The 16,761-nt window shown below is 38.8% G+C and overlaps 1 protein-coding gene across 1 annotated transcript in view; it reads right to left on the reverse strand.

Moving 5' to 3' along the window:
• LOC110837679 (A-type potassium channel modulatory protein KCNIP1) overlaps window positions 1–16,152 on the reverse strand; it is a 54,346-nt gene extending 38,194 nt beyond the window's left edge. Inside the window, exons 1-2 of the mRNA XM_022080089.2 lie at window positions 16,092–16,152; window positions 11,626–11,896 (exon numbers count right to left, since the gene is read on the reverse strand). The gene's annotated coding sequence lies outside the window, so the exon portion shown is untranslated. The remainder of the gene's footprint in view (window positions 1–11,625; window positions 11,897–16,091) is intronic.
• Between the last annotated feature and the right edge of the window lie 609 nt (window positions 16,153–16,761).

Below are 16,761 nucleotides of genomic sequence, written 5' to 3' on the forward strand. Positions count from 1 at the left end.
AAATCATCAAAACAACCAATCAAGCTACTAACACTTGCTTATTACATATAAAAAAATAATTCATACGGACCATCCTGACAAGTCGTGTTACCTTAACATAAACCGTTTTTACACGAACATATTCTGAGGCATTCGCCAGAGAACACAAGACAATTCGTAATTGTGGATAATGTCGCCCACCTCCAGGCAATTATAACATCATTTCTCTGAGACGAACGAAGGAAGAGACGATTATTACAGCCGTTTTCATTGTCGTATCTTCCGGGCACGCGATTTTGAACAGTTGAATGTCTGTCCCCGCGAACACTATTAATTCATATTAGGTTATTAAGTTATTACCATGGAAGCAATTAAGTCTGTGTCCGCTTTGTTCCTTCGTGTGCGTTTTCAGTCCCTGACTATTGTCAGATTTTCCTAACATTTCTCCACATTATTACAGCAGCGTACTTAATTTTTACATTTTAGACTTTTCACAATTAACACTTTTCTTTTTTTACATTGACGTCAGAAGAGAAAAATCTTTTGTCACCAAGTCTACTAGCTAGAAACATAAAGCAAGAATATGATTTTAGGGATTTTAAGGACAAAATACGGACATTTGGAGCAATTGACAGAAGTCCGGACAAAAATGCATATAAGTTGCTTCATAATTATTTCTATTATTATATTATTTATTTAGTGTTCTGTGTGACGACAGGTCCATATGAACAGGATCCTTCCATCCTTTTCTCGGACTGGGACCTGTTCATATACGTTCTTGGCAGATGATCCAGAAGTGGTTTGCCATTGCCTTCTTCTGTGTGTGAATGGAGTAATTGTTGGGATGCCACGGAGGAAAACTCCGTGTTGCCTAGACCACGGCCTTGCCCAACACAACATATGCCTGGTTCATCTAAGGGAACTGTTTCAGGTGCATCAGTTGGTATGACATCGAATGAGATTTGAACTTAGCTGAGAATGGTAAACAGAAACAAAGACGTTTCGGCCTACCTGAAGGCATTATCTCAACACTTGCTGTGTACGACTACGAAAAACTGTGGTAAAAATATTAGATAACACGGCCGAGTGTGAATCGGTTACATTCAGGATATATTTTTCTTTTTTGAAATGTTCTGATTAAAAACAACCCATCTAGTTATCAGAAACAGAAATTATGGGCAGAATATTCGGAATTAAACATTTACTATTGCTACATCCGAAAAGAAGCTGTATATATCCAGATTGAACAAACATTTATACGAGGTGCGATCGGAAAGTTTCCAGACTGCGCCTATAAAATCCCGTACACTTATCTCAGGTATTAAATTCATCCATCACCCTCGAAGTAGTTCCCCTGGGAGTGAACACAACGATCCCAGCGCCGCTGCCAAGCCTGGAAGCATCCCTGGAAATCTTTCTTTGTCAGCCTGTCAAGCACCATCTGCGATTCTGCCTGAATCTCTTCTATCGTCTCAAATCTCCTTCCCTTTAGCTGAATTTTCATCTTTGGGAAGAGGAAGAAGTCACACGGAGCTTAGAAAGGAAGTTGGGGTCGGTTCTTGCAAGATCTTTGAGCTCCTGACAAACGAGAAGTCGATTCTGCTTCTGGTCCTCAGACAGGATGCGTCGCATGTGGAGTTCTTCCTTTAGAATCAGCTGACAGGTCCCATAGCCTATCCCAACAATGTCGCACAAGTCGTTGATGGTACGACGTCGATCTTCGTGAATGGCCTGCCGAATCTTCGTAACATTTTCGGGCGTTGTGCTCGAAGATGGTCGTCCAGAACGCTCGTCATCATCGACAGAGGTTCGGCCATTTTTAAAACGTGAATGCCACACAAAAGTTTGTGCACGACCCATTGCGGACTCCCCAAATGCTTGCTTTAGCATTTCATAGGTTTCCGTAGCCGTTTTGGCGAGTCTTTGGCAAAATTTGATGCACACTCTTTCTTCATGAAAATCCGAAATCGCAGGAGGGTCGGTGTAATGCACTACCAAAACGCACGTAACTAAGAAACAAATGCTAATTCGATGATGCCGGCTGGCACACTGATTCACTATGAATGTAGGCCGCACCCCCTAAAGGCAGAAGCTCGTACTACATCCTGTTCGCCCTCTATTGACACAGTCTTGAAACTTTCCGATCGCACCTCGTACCAAAGAGGGATGAAATATCTCCGACAACTCATCTGGGAACAGAGTTTCGGACCTTTACCTGATGTATATTAAAAAAATACACTGTAATCTATTAGTAAGGGTCGTCCCGTAAGCAGAATAGTTTTAGAATTCTTGTGCAATCAATGTCGAGCCGTAAGATCAACTTGGATATTGTTCGTCCCCTAGAGGGATCAATGACCGATCGATGGATCGATCTTTGTCCCTTCAGTCTCGATTCTGCAGAAAATCCTCTTACCGCGAGCATACCAGCTCGGTGGACTGTAAAATCAAGAGGAGAATTATTTTATGTGCTAGAGTAGCGAGGGAGGGAGTTAGAAGCCGGAGGAGTGCCCTGGTACACATCTAGCTGTAACGAGGAACTTTCATTTTGTGAACTGAATCATAACTTTCTAACATTTTCATATCGTTTTTTTTTATTTATTTGGTTTTTTTTTACGTTTTCCTCCAACGAACTGAGTGGCTTATTATGTTTTATTTCTACAGAGTAGACAAAATGAATGCTTAATACAGAGGTTACATCCGAATTTGTGTTCCGTCCGCTCGTTTCATCAACTTACCCCCCTTTCAAGATTTAGATTAAATATGTTTTACGTGTCTGTATTAGACTTTGATATCCGAATGTAATGTTTAAGGGTACAGGTCCACAGAAACGCAATAAAGAAATTTACAAGAACAAGAATTTGATTAAGTTTCTCTAGAAGAAAAACTTATAACTTAAATTTAACTCCACGGAACGGAGTCCTTAGCAAGCGAACAGTGTCTCAAATATAATCAAGAAATCCCGTATTTTACTAAATACAGTGTCCAAAACTACCTTGGTACTGATCTGTATTCTAAGCCAGTTTAATCCTCTCCATAACATCATCATACCCTATTATTTACGAATAATTATATCATCCTCACATCTAGACCTTTGCTTATTTACCACAATTAATCTTTTCCCATCAGGTTTTCCGATAAAAGTTTTGTATGAATTTCTCATCTAACCATGGACGCTACATTCCCAGCTCATCCCAATGTTCTCCATAAAAAGCCAAGACGAGACACTGCAAAGCAACTATTAGCTTCTAAGAAAAGAACATGTTAATGAATTTATTCTTACATGATTTGTGGAATGCATAAACGCACAGAGGCATGAAGTCGGTCTTACGCGATCTGCTGAACACGTGAACGGAGCTCGGCGCGTATTAATTTTTTCGGACTTTTCCGGGGTACAGCGTTAACTATCGGACATCGATGTGACGTCTCGACGCGACACGAGAGACGCCAGGACGTGACGTTGCCAAGGCGACGCACTCAAATTGAAAGACACGCAGTATAAAACATATCTGTCGCTTTTCATCAGCCAACCTTTCTCAGTCCCAACGAGGATCGCCTACCACACGAGAGGAGTGTGTCTCTCTCTGCAACTAACACGACGTGGCACTTGGGCTAGGCCACTCACAGGCAAATGTTTCCTGATATGTAAAGTCATACGTTACAGTCGCAACTGCCTTGGTCAAAGTACTGTTTGCCTCGATATCAATAAACCTTTGAATGTGACGGAAGGATTCGTGTACATATTTTATACTGTGGGAAAAGATAAACCTACGACATGATCAGGTTCATGTCTGGGTTGTATCGGGACCGCTTATGACCCCCAAAACAAGAATCCGACAGAAGTGTCCTGAATAATTAATATAAACCCGTAAATGATCGAACAATTAATATAAATAGGTAAGGAATAATGTCTTATGTAGTTATTAATGGGTGCGAAACTTGATCTCTCTTCCTAAGAAAATAACGTTGGTTGAGAGTGTTTAAGAACAGAATCTGAAAAAAACTGAAAGTCCACTTAAAAACCTCGGATGGAGGATAATATTAAAACGGATCTTAAATGGTGTGTCAGTGAGTGGACTGGACTGATGTGACTCGGTGGCAGGCGGTTGTAATCGCGGTAATAAATCTTCAGGTTTCGTGAAAGGTGGAGAATTTTTTTTTTTTATACGATGAGCGACTTTTTGCCGGATATTTAGACCTGAAGAGAGAAGCAAGACGTGAGTTTCAATTTCGATGGAAGATCATATTTGAAGGCAGCCATTCAGAAATAGAGATGGGAGGATAATATTAAAATGTACCTGAAGAAACTGAATTCAACTGATTTAGGGTCGTATCCGTCGGAGGAATTTTGATATTAGCGATGCTAACATTCTGGATTGTGTTACCAGGGAAACTGAGTCCAATTTATTATCATGGCTGCGTAATTTATAATCAGTTAGTAACTGGCCAAGAGGTTAGATATTACTTTTCAAGATGGAGCACTCAGACTCTAATGAGGTCTGAGTACTTACTACTTAGCACGTGATTTAATAAGCTTGTATATTCCCGTTACTAAGCAACGCGATGCTGGGCTTATTTTTATTACCACCTGCAGCCAACACTCTTATAGAATCGGAGGCCCCGATGATCCACTCCGGAAAATAATGACTGCCTAATGGAAAACAGCCCTAGAGGTTCTCATGTCGTAATGTAAGCTCCACAGTGTACATAACCTGAGCCTCCATCCACCACTGGACCGCAGTTCGCTAATCCATGTCCACTGTAAGAGTGGCACAAATTCCTATGTCCTACACGTGTTCGCCTCATAATATCAGTCGCCGGGCAGGCCACTGGTTGTATATAAAAAACATTAAACGGCACAAATTTCAGGGTAATAATTAAAAATAATTAAAACTCTTGAGACAAAGAGAAAAATATTGAAGAAAATTCTCCTGAATTTTATAATTTGGCCAATAACACGCCAAGAACAAAAATTTAAAATAGTACTTAAAACACATTTTGACTGAAATTTTAACAAAGAAGCACATTAAGGTTTAAACCATTGCTTAGCTTTGCTTAATTCAAGATTATAATACAACATTGATTTAAAAAAATTATCTGTAACCAAGCAACACTCGCCTGTGGTTATGTATAATTACAGCTGCAAACAATGGATAATGAATCAGTCAGGCAATTAACACATCGAGTCAACTCAAATTCCATAAAACAGTAGCTGATTACGAGCTACTTCAAGAGAAATGCAGAAATACAAACCCCTATAGAATCTGAATTGGGAAACAGAACACCAAGAGAGCCAGATTAAACCAGTCCACAACCACCGCCACATTCCTTTAAAACATTTTAATATTATCTTTCCATAATTCCTGATATCCTAAGTGGTTTCTTTCCTTTGAGTCTTTAAAATTCTGTAAGCATCCCAACCTTCTTAATCTGCTTGCTCTGGTAATAATTGTTGAAGTTAGACCATGGATCTTCTAATTATAAATTATTATTCATAATTCTGTCACTTAAACTCTTTCAGGTCTAAATATCCAGCAGCTTTTTCTCAAATACCTTCGGTCCGTGTGAAGGATCAATCTTCACACCCTTATTTTATTAAAATTAAAATATTCACGCTGAAGAGGGTTCGGACACCAAGTATGTTAAGCGTCTCACACATTATCAACCTCACAAAAGTCTTATAGCTTGTAAGATAAAAAAACAGTCAACTGGAACGAAAAATTTATCTTCTTTATTGAACCGCCTGCAACATTCTGTTTAGACTACAAGCCCGACAGCAAAGGCGAAGAAGTTGCCGGTCAGTCACGGCGTTCCTGCATTGTCACGTTATTTACTGCGATGATAACATTAATTATAATGTTTCTTCAGTACCGTATGCTTTACTGTACTGATTATATAAAATATTTCGAACCTGGGTGGGAGAAGACTGAATACACAACGTAGTTACTGAAAGTTAAAGAGGTGATATATATATAAATATAGTAACCAATGTACTTCAAAGGGTACAGAAAATTAGAAAGTGAAAAGTTTTTAACAGACAAATAAAAACAATAAACCAAATACGAATGGCCAAATCTGCTCTTTTAACAAATTAATGTTTTAGTTGAATTGTTGATATCAAAACAACGCTCCACCGACACACATCAACACGACAGCACTTTTCAAAGGCCTTGTAGGAAATTCTAATAGGCAACGGCTTCAAAGTATGACCCCCACTTCAAATACATTTAATACGTCCGGATGTTGACGTGTCTGCCGTAAAATGGGGTCCGTGTTTCCTGCTGTGATTACAGAAGTTATTTATTTCCCTCGCCACTGGCTTTGTCACAGGATAAAAACAATTTACTGCCTCAAACCGTTTGTAACCTAAACGCATTTGTTTACTGTGCTGGAAACACCCCTCGCCAAGAGCGAGCGGTGGATACGTGGAAACAGAGTAGCTAACCTAACAACGCCGGGTAAGCAGCCCCTTTAATGGGGTTTGTTTACCGTGGCTAATAAGTATCGCGAAGTGCATAAAAGCTTCCAGTTTAGTTAGTTCTGAAGTTATTACAATTTTTAATTCGATATGAGCCTTGAATACAATAAAACTCAAAACGAACAGATTAGCATATTTACTCTAATGACTTCCGTCTCGTATTTCTACCCTTTTAAGAGTAAAAATGAAGCAAAACATCAAGATGAATTACTGTTGACATTTTAAACCTATGTTATAATCGTTATTACATGGTCAACGTTCGTTCTCATGAAGGAAGGAAGAAATACGTATACATGAATATATTTGATAAAAATATTAAGGCGTTACTTTTTTACGTCGAACAAACCAATACAATAAACTGATTAAGCAAATTCAAAAGATATGCTTAAACTGCAGTAATATGAAAAATGTATCATCAAATTGGATGGGACACAAAGTGATGAGGCGTAGACATTTGACAGTGTCAAAATACTGTAACGCACACAAGCTGACAGTCAAAATGACAGCTGATCCTTACAGCGATTTACTGACTAACACAACGTGAACACTTTTCCTTCTATACGAAAACTTTTCTATCAGTCTTAATTTGTTTTTCTGTCACAAGGTTGTGGCATAACTCAGTCACGTTTTTTATTATTATTTAGTGTTCTGTCTGACGACAGGTCCATATGAACAGGATCCTTCCATCCTTTTCTCGGACTGGGACCTGTTCATATACGTTCTTGGCAGATGATCCAGAAGTGGTTTGCCATTGCCTTCTTCTGTGTGTGAATGGAGTAATTGTTGGGATGCCACGGAGGAAAACTCCGTGTTGCCTAGACCACGGCCTTGCCCAACACAAGTTATAAATTCGGGCACGCCCGGGAATCGAACCCGAGACCCCAGGATTACAAAGCCAGCGTTCTAACCGCTAGACCACCGTGGCGGTTCAGTCACGTTATTTCAAGATAATTTTCGTAATGCTACACAGCTGCATATTATCGTTGGGTGTGCCTTTCATAAGTTTAAAACAAGTTATAAAATATATGTTTCAGAACTGAGGGAACTTAATATATGACAGCAAAGCACTTGGTCAGACCACAAGCCGCGCCTGAGGCAGGCATCGAAAGTCCTCATAGAGAAGTCAGGCAGAAGTAGATTAGATGAATGAAATGGATCTAGAAGTCGAGGAAACTTTTTAATTAATAGTTTTCAAGAAGTCTGTGTATTTTTTTTTCGAACTCAGACCAATTTAATTTTGTTACATCTCTCAAAATTTTCATTTCTTTGGATGCTGGAGGCAGAGAGAATCATAACAAGATTCCAAAGAAAGTTCGAGAGCTACTTTTCCAGACATTCTGACATTTTTAAACCAATCTTTACAGATTACTAGGCAACAGTGTATGTTTATGCCACACTGAATCACAGACTTAGATTTCTTAAACAAAAAAACCCAGCTACTGGCCCGAGAATAAGACCGGTACAATTAAAGGAGTTTTGTTATTAATAATAATAATAATAATATTTTTCAAAAGATTGACGAAAGTAAAGAATGTGGAACAGATTGGCGGGAGAGATTACAAATGCATACAATATTTTAATCAGAAAACCATAAGGGAAGGAAGTACTTGGTAGATTTCTGCGTATAAAAATTACAATATTAAAATGGGAGAGAGTGAACTGCATCATCTTATCTTGTATAGGAACCAGCATTCCAATCACAAGCACGTTCCTCTAAATTACAGACAAACTTATTGTTTGCTTGCAGATTGGAGTAAGGAAGATACAGCAAACAACTTGGATTCTACCGATGCGAAAGAAATACTCGAGTAGCTCCTTCAACGTGCAACAGGTGCGACCTCGTATCCGTCTGCGCAGTTCTGATAATGGCGGACCAAGCTCTGTTCACAACCCGACGGGAGACGCGAGACTAACAGTGAACAGTGTGTTCAGCCCTCGGAATATACACGCGTGTATAAATAATCCAGAGTGACGGGCATCAAGTCTTGATCGACGCCTAGCTGGAATAGTATCGATTAGGTCCGCTGTATCTATTTATTATCAATGTACATCACTGACATGAACCTCTTAAAGCAGGTGTTTCGACTGTCTTACAAACCTCGGCCACAGACAAAGAAATACGTAATAGCCTAAGCCAAGTTTAAAATTTTATTTTATATGAACTGCTTTTAAGCCAAAATTTATCGAGTTATAGCTGTGAAGACGTCAGTCCTCTGGGTTGTAATGCCGCGCGAACTTATAAGGGTACATACCAACGTTAAGGAGAAACCTTCTGCCTCCATCTTCAGAGTAGTCTAGAAGACCGATATCGTTATAATATTTTGTAACCCTGCGTACTGGACAGGAAGGGTACCGAAAGATTAAAAGCATTGCAGTCGAGATTTCCAAATATTGCTCTGAAGGACTTATCAGTTGTGGGAAATGATTCTGGACGCCTTAAAAGACTTAGGGGATGAAGATGAGCATTTCACTGGTGACGGAGGCAGAAAGTAACTCTGATAATTCTGTCGATTTCGACCAAACTACGCGTTTCAACATCCCACGAGCCATTCGTCTCATACTAGCAGCATCCACACCTGGAGACTTTAGACACAGACAATTAAGCCGAATCCTGTAGAGATCATGATGACGAAACGAGTGTTTTAACCCGTCGTGATTACTCGCATGAAGCGAGGCTTCGGAAATTAATTTTCGCTCTGTGTTGCACCTTTGTAATAGGATCAAAGGGTAAGCGAGGCGTACAGTTGCACAGATACGTAGACAGTTCAGTTATGCTAACAGCGGATGGGAACGCCGGAGTGCGTCATGAAATTCTGGCAGCCTGAGGATTACACCACAGCTTAAGCACATCAAAATTCAGTTCGGTTCCTGGCTTCGTAAGCGAGTCTACTCACTAAGACCCCCATAATAATTGCAATGCAAAGGTGCTGTTACGTACTTAACTAAGCTATTAAACGATACTGCATCAACTGATTGTACAGAATGTCCCACAAAGATGTATACACACATTTAATTAATAAAACAGAGACATTTTAATGACGTTGAAAGTCTGTCTTCACAACAATTTTTTATTACTAGAGCAGAGCGCTCTTTTCGGAGCTCCTCGGGGGGGTTGGTGAAGTTCTTAAAATTCAACGTTGCGTTTCGTTTTAAAATCTTGAGTAATAAACTAAACCAATCCCCCCCCCTCCGAGTAAGAAATTAAACTAACCCCCCGGAATGGAGGGTTAAAACACTTGACGTAACATTGATGACGTAATTGTTTGTCTACAAATTGGTTGACGACAACGGGGAATCAGAAATTTTTATAGTAGAAGATAGTTTCATTGTTTGTTAAGAATCCACTACATGTTTCGACCTTAACTGGTCATTTTCCGGTGTTTGTCTTTAAGTGTTTTCAAAACTAATAGACATTTTCTGTTGTCGACTTCGCTAAAAGTGTCAATTTTTGTGTTGCCCTACATAGATGCAAGCCCGGTTACGGGCCGATCCCCCACCTATGAAGCCCTGCCAATGAATTCCGACTCGCGACAAATCTGGTGGAATAATCCGCAAAATCCAAAATATAAATAAAACATAGAACGTCTATATTAATCTTCACGACGGTTTTTTTTTTGGGGGGAAGGGGGAGGGGGGCTCTTAGGTATACACCAACGTTTCGGAGGATCACGCCGTCTCCAGTATCTGCTTTTTAAAGTGACCACAATGCTTCGTATTTGCCCTACGCCACTTTTATTCTCAGAGTCACACTTCTCGTAGACGACGACATTTGTCACTGCCGCATTCTGAATTAGGAAAACGCGTTCATAATTCGGTCATGTATCTACACTATCATCAACAGACATCATCGTCAAAGATACGAACCGCTGAAGCTGAATTTTATTAACGTTAATTTTTTTTTAAAAAAAAACTCTCAAACGACAGTTTTCATTTGTTTTACGAGGCACATTTATTTGCATATCTCTCAATGATAATTTATTCAGAATCCTCGCGTATTACTCTGGAAGGCGTTTATTCATCAAAAATTATAAATTTCCAAACTGAAATACCTTCGTCCTGAGAACATACGTCACTCATCCGATCATTAAACACGAAGATTCATTAACCATGTTCATAAGAAACAACAACCGAGGCCAGTTCATTCCAGTCCACGTTATATTTAACATCTATTTTAATATTATCCTCACGTCAACGACAACGTATCCCAGAACTGGTCTCCTCCCTTCACGTTAATCGACTACAAATCGTGTACGAAGTTATCTCTCCCATGCTAAATGCCTCACCCATCTGATCCTTTCATTTGAACACTATAATAATATTTCCTATCTCTTCAGCCAAAGCTCCGTTGTAATTTTCATGATGAAACGCGGCTGTGGATGACAAGATGAATATATTACGCGGTACATGCCCCATATCTCTGCGTGACCTTGAACCCAGTATCAATCCCGATGCGTGATACTGTAGCTCATTGTACTGCGCATGAGCAACCCACACGTACCACTGTATTTGTCCGAAGGTAGTACACACTTCGGCAATACGAAACTACGAGGCTCTGAAGTGCCAATCAGATTATCACAGGGATTGTGATAAAAGTATTGATTTACGAATGTTATTTTGTACCAGATGTTAAAGCAACTAAAATTATTTTATAATTATCTCAACGTGATTTTTCCCTGAATTTATTTAACTCCTATAATAATGTCTGTCTCCTGGGATATTGCACCTTGCAGCCTGACTGACGTTTCATAAATGCTTACTGCTTCTATCGGGGAGGGGGATATCTGAAACGTCGACAAACGTCTAGCAGATTACACGACGCAACAACACAGCGAAATATCACTTACTTAATAATTACTTCGAATTCTTGGTAAATATTTTAAATGTGTAATGTATAACAAGATTCAAATTCATATGTAAAAAAAATAATAATCGCATGAAGAAATTGTTTCGACATCACAGCCAAATATCTGACTGTATAGTAAATAAAATAATCGAATTAAACGTCGATGAACCGAACCATAACGCTGCTTAAATGGCCTTGGGCTCTTTGTGTTATGTCATCGAGTTCCTTAATTTCACTCACGAGATGAGACGCGATTTTAAAGACGCGAGATTGTGCAATTACGCGATGTACAGAAACAAACACACGTTGCTATAGTAACAGGCCATACCTGGTGCACGTGCAAGTGAAGTCTCGACCAAGGAGCTGCAGGATCACGACAGCTACGACAGAAGTTTCCTCGGCGGTGACTCGTGTCCAACAAGTCAGCCTTCCATATGCTCCTACACCCATCGCCCGGCGCTGAGCGTCGCGGTGCGTACTGTACGGCCGGCTGCCTAGCAACGGGACAGAAGAGATCTGCCACGCCCACCCGCCTATCCCTTTGTCCTTCCTTCCGTCACAGGACACCAGCGCGTCAACCTCTGTCCATCACCTCACGCCTGCCAAAAGAATTACATTTCAAGCAACTAACTGTTAAGTTGCCTTGGCTTATTAAACGACGTTTCATCAATTACATATGTTGCATTATTGTAATGCCGGGATAATTATGAATGAATTGGTAAGGACTAGTAAGGTAGCGGTCGTAGTCTATATTAAGGTGCTATCCCAACATTGACTTGGAAAAACAAACAGTATTAACATTAACCACAGTTTTAATTTTAATAAAATTACGACGTTTCGGAGACTAAAATCTGTATCTGTTCTCAGGTAAAATCCACTCTATTCGACCCAACTGATAGAACTAGTTACTATGTCCGTCGACACAGTCTCCGAAACGTCATTTTGAATTAAAATTAATACAATGGTTAATGACCAATAAGACTGTTACTGCAACACTGAACCATCGTTAGAAACTTTCGGATGAAATCCCCAAGTACTTTGCGTGCCATCAGAAGACATGGTCGTTAATCCACGACTGGGTGGAGGGTGTCTTGCTTGAAACATAAAGTGTTCAGCGCCCACTGACGTACAAACTCGCCATTAATCTTCTGTGTCCCTACGCTTTCCTCGTGAGTGGCAGTTGCCACGAAACCACTTCTCTCAATACATGGCAATTCAACTTATAACGCGTTGTTTCTGTTCAAAAAAAAAATTCCTATTGAGTACAGACACGATTCTCTTCAAAAGTTTTACAGAACAGTAAGAATTCCGTAAGAAATAAATTCCAGGGATCACAACCAACATTTTTCTCTGCCCGTCGAGGTCAAGGCGATGCAAACAATTTCAAGACTTTCCGTCAAATACAGGAATCAAATGATCCAAGAAAAGACAGCTTACGGCTTTGCGTGATAACTTAAGTCTGTTTTCTCTCTGGTGAGATTTCAGGTTCTCGGCGATTACGAAAATGACTCTTCTGGGATGTAACGCCGCGTAGTCCGATAAAAATTTACCGAATTTTCTATGGGTTGCGTTCTGACTCTATCAACATCGCCCTGACGATAGAGGCAGCATGCACCTTTAAATAATAATATATGGCGCTACAACCTTTTTGCTTCATAAATACAATAATTTTTTAAGAAAAAAATATTTATTATAGAGCTTTGGTTGCTTATGAATTTACACGATCGTTTAAATTAAATATATTTACATAAGCACATGCATGAGTCAGCAACTTAAATAAAATAATCTGAAGGATAAAATGAATAAATGAATGAATAATTCGAAACGTGAAATCAATAGAGATACATAAGCAATTTCGTTAGTCAGTGCACAGAATATATTCTGCTATAAAAGATTAGTAGCAAATAAGATTAGTATCTTATTTATAGTTTTATGACTTGGTATTCCAGAAACAGCTGTATACATTTTTGTATCCTTCCGATAAACGTGTTGTCTCCAAAGCCCACTAACTTCAAGTACCACCTGTTTTAACACGCAGTATTTATGGGTTTCGCATGATTCTCGTAGTAAACACATTACTTCCTAGAACACTCACCAACTGATCGTTATCATGGAGACCGACTGCGTTTTCTTTCAGGTACGGAATCGATTTGTAGCGAAAGATAAAAAATAAGACGGTTTGTTAAACGAATTAGAAGTTTCCTTGACGTTTTATTATTTTAATGAAAACCCGATTTTAATTACGTTATAAAATCGGCTGTGAATAAATAATAAAGCGGAAATGTTTCATAAATTTCCAGACCCGTTTTATAGAAACCAATTATTGGGCCTTTCCTCTGCATCGCGTTTTCTACTCCTTTTCAAAGTAACTGCCTCTTTCATCGGACAAAGTTAGAAGTTTAAGTGAAACAGCTCGTGACGAATGAGGAGAATTCGATTATTTTCTTCTCACGTTCCTTTGATCATATTTTTTCTTCTCTTAATTATATCTTTGAAGTGTGTAGGAAGAAAGAAACACAATTTTAGTTTAATTTTTAACAATTTTCCCAATACCACTTTTAAGTCTCGTCATGTCTGTCCGTATCTGAAAACGATTTAGATGAAATCCGGAGAGGAAAAACATACAAACTCCTGTTCAGACATTAAGACAAAGAACTAAGATTTCCCCCCCGATTCGTTTGAGTTTAAAACTTGGTATCATAAGGGAGATAAAATCTCACTAAATTCTTTACGTTATTCCAAGAATACAATAAACCTATATATTTTGAGTTTCTCTTTCGTATCCAATCCCTACATTTATTACAAAATAATTTTCCTCAGTCTAGACTTTATTCTCTAGGATTAAATGTGATTAAGTTATGTTCAAAAAATTAAACGATCGTTAAATATTTACGTGAATTTTGAATTTATTTCATACTCTGAATTAGGGTTTCTCAACGTTTTTCGCTAGCGTACCACTAATTATAATTTAAAGCGTTTTCTCTACCACTAACCAAATGCGTTCAGGGTAAACTTATTTATGTTAATATTATATTTTGATTTTCTTACTTAGTTCATTGGCTCACGTTCCGCCACTGGTACGAGTACCATACGTTGATAACCGCTGCTCTGAAGGGTAAGTACTCGTTTCGTTTTGACTCTTTAAATTAAATCAATGACGCGTGGTTGTAATATTAGCAAATTAAGGCCTACGCTTTGAATTAATAAGTTCGTTCCGACAGAAGACGGAAGATTATTAAGGGTATGACATTTTTCAACGCTCCCATAATAGAATTTCCTCCTAAATGGCATCTAAAATTACAGACAGAGTTGGGATGGTGACGGTCCAGGAAACATTAGTCTTGACAGATGCATCTGCCCCCTTCTATTTACCAGCGTCTATTTGTCGCTTCAATGAAATCTAGTAATAAAATGGCAAACTGCGAGGGATTAGATCTTCTGGTCTGAAAATATTATATTTTTCCGTAATTTACAAAATTTTTTTGATATCAGAATGTTTCAATTTTACCGATGAAATGTTCACGAGATGTACTGCGAGACGATCAAATATGTATATAAGCCTATGCACGTATGTACGTACTGTAAACGTAAGCACGTGTTCATGAAATATTCGTCATGGAGATAAATAAATACATTAATTTGTATTCGCCCTCAAACCTAAAGTAAAACACACGAATAAAACAAACTGGGAGACATGACCTACATAAAAATGCAATTATATCAAAAGAAATTTATATTCACTTCAAATTTGTCTGGATTAATTTCTTACACTTCGAAATTTATTTTTAAAGGTCACAATTACTGATATTCTATCGTTAGTTCCATTAGACAGCCTTTGCCTCAGGAGGTATGCTAGTGCGTCATGAAACATCTCTATCTGAATCCCTCAGAAACTGTGTGACGTCATCTGCTAACCGGTAGCCTCCAACCTCGGTTTCATGTCAGAGCCCAGCAAATCCCATAATCCCCTCTTTCCCCCTGCGTCATAACGAAGCCACAAAATTACAGCAAACGCTCATATATGAACCTTCCATTATATTAGAGAGACTCTTGCGGGAAGCTGTATTATTTTTATGGTCCTCTAAAACATAATGCTGTGCGTGACACAGTAGCTCGATACAGCGTCTGGAAAGTAGGCTGATCGCTGGACAGGACTAATTTTCTCAACAGATTTCAATATTCTGCTTAGAAAATAAGCACACGTGGGTCCTATGTCTAAAACGGAGGTGGCATATAATTGTACACACACATTTAGACCTCTGTGTGTGTGTGCCTCTTGTCAGGGATCAGTCAATTTTGAGGTCAGAGTCAAGTCCCTAACGTAGGACCAGCGGCTACTTGGCCAAGGCCTTTCAACACCTCGTGAAGAGGTCACAGATGAATATGGAGCAGTGGTTGGCCGATCATCAGCAGAGGGGAGAGGAATAACTACGAGAGAAATCTCCATTGCAAATTATTTCTGTCGCTGATAAATTCTGGGCAATTCATCAACAAATATTTCCATTGCAATTAAATTCAATAGAAAATTACGTTTTGTACAAATGTTATGTGTTTCGTGACTTCCCTCTGGTTTGTATCTGTGGTCAAACAATTGAAAACGTCCGTGTTCTGATATGTCCTCAATTTCCTGTAGATAAAAAAATTGTAATACATTACGGTTCAACGAAGATGCTTGGAAATGTTCGTTAACTGATCGTCCAAACAACAATAACATCAGGAAACCAGGATATGAAAGTACACGCAAATGTACAAAACACTTATTAAAACCCATAATCTGTGAGATATGAAACTTACTTTTCCCAAGAAGCACTGATACCGATCCACTTTCACGTGAAAATCATACATCCACCATATTACATAAAACAAATAATACCAACATAATATATAATAATCATGGAAGTATCCACATTGCGAAGTGGTTGGCTACGTAGCGCCGTTCGTTGGCAACATTGGTACATGATGACGTCAAGCATATACTGTGCTTCCATCTTTCGCTTACGATGATAAAACTACTACAGAAAGATGAAAGCAGCCGTTGCTCGGTCGATAACAGCCCTAACTTCCGCCCGACTTATTCGAGTTTCCCCCCCCTCGCATTCAAAACACGAGAATGATTAAATTTCGCAACGATAAATATGTAATTAAATCTCAGGCCTGGTAAAACCTTCGTAATCATAGGTAACCTTATATCATGGTGGAAATAAGTAAGATATGTTCATGTGGAGTTGATACGACACGTTTATTTGAAAACATTGGTATCTAACTGCAACTCTACAAACTCAAATTTCTCAAGTTATATGAGATAATTAGATGATCATAGTCAAGACGTGGGAACTGTCGATATTTTACGTTACTTTTTCTATTCGCATTTTGTTTCTTAATGTCCTATTTTAATGCTGGTCGTATCTGTTAAAATCATCGTATTTCATTTATTACGTCGTAAAACGTAAAAAAACAAAAACAT

This window comes from Zootermopsis nevadensis, unplaced genomic scaffold, assembly GCF_977971745.1.
Source record: "Zootermopsis nevadensis isolate Lab colony 2312 unplaced genomic scaffold, Znev_1.0 Znev_ptg000008l, whole genome shotgun sequence".
Classification (NCBI taxonomy): Eukaryota; Metazoa; Arthropoda; class Insecta; order Blattodea; family Termopsidae; genus Zootermopsis; species Zootermopsis nevadensis.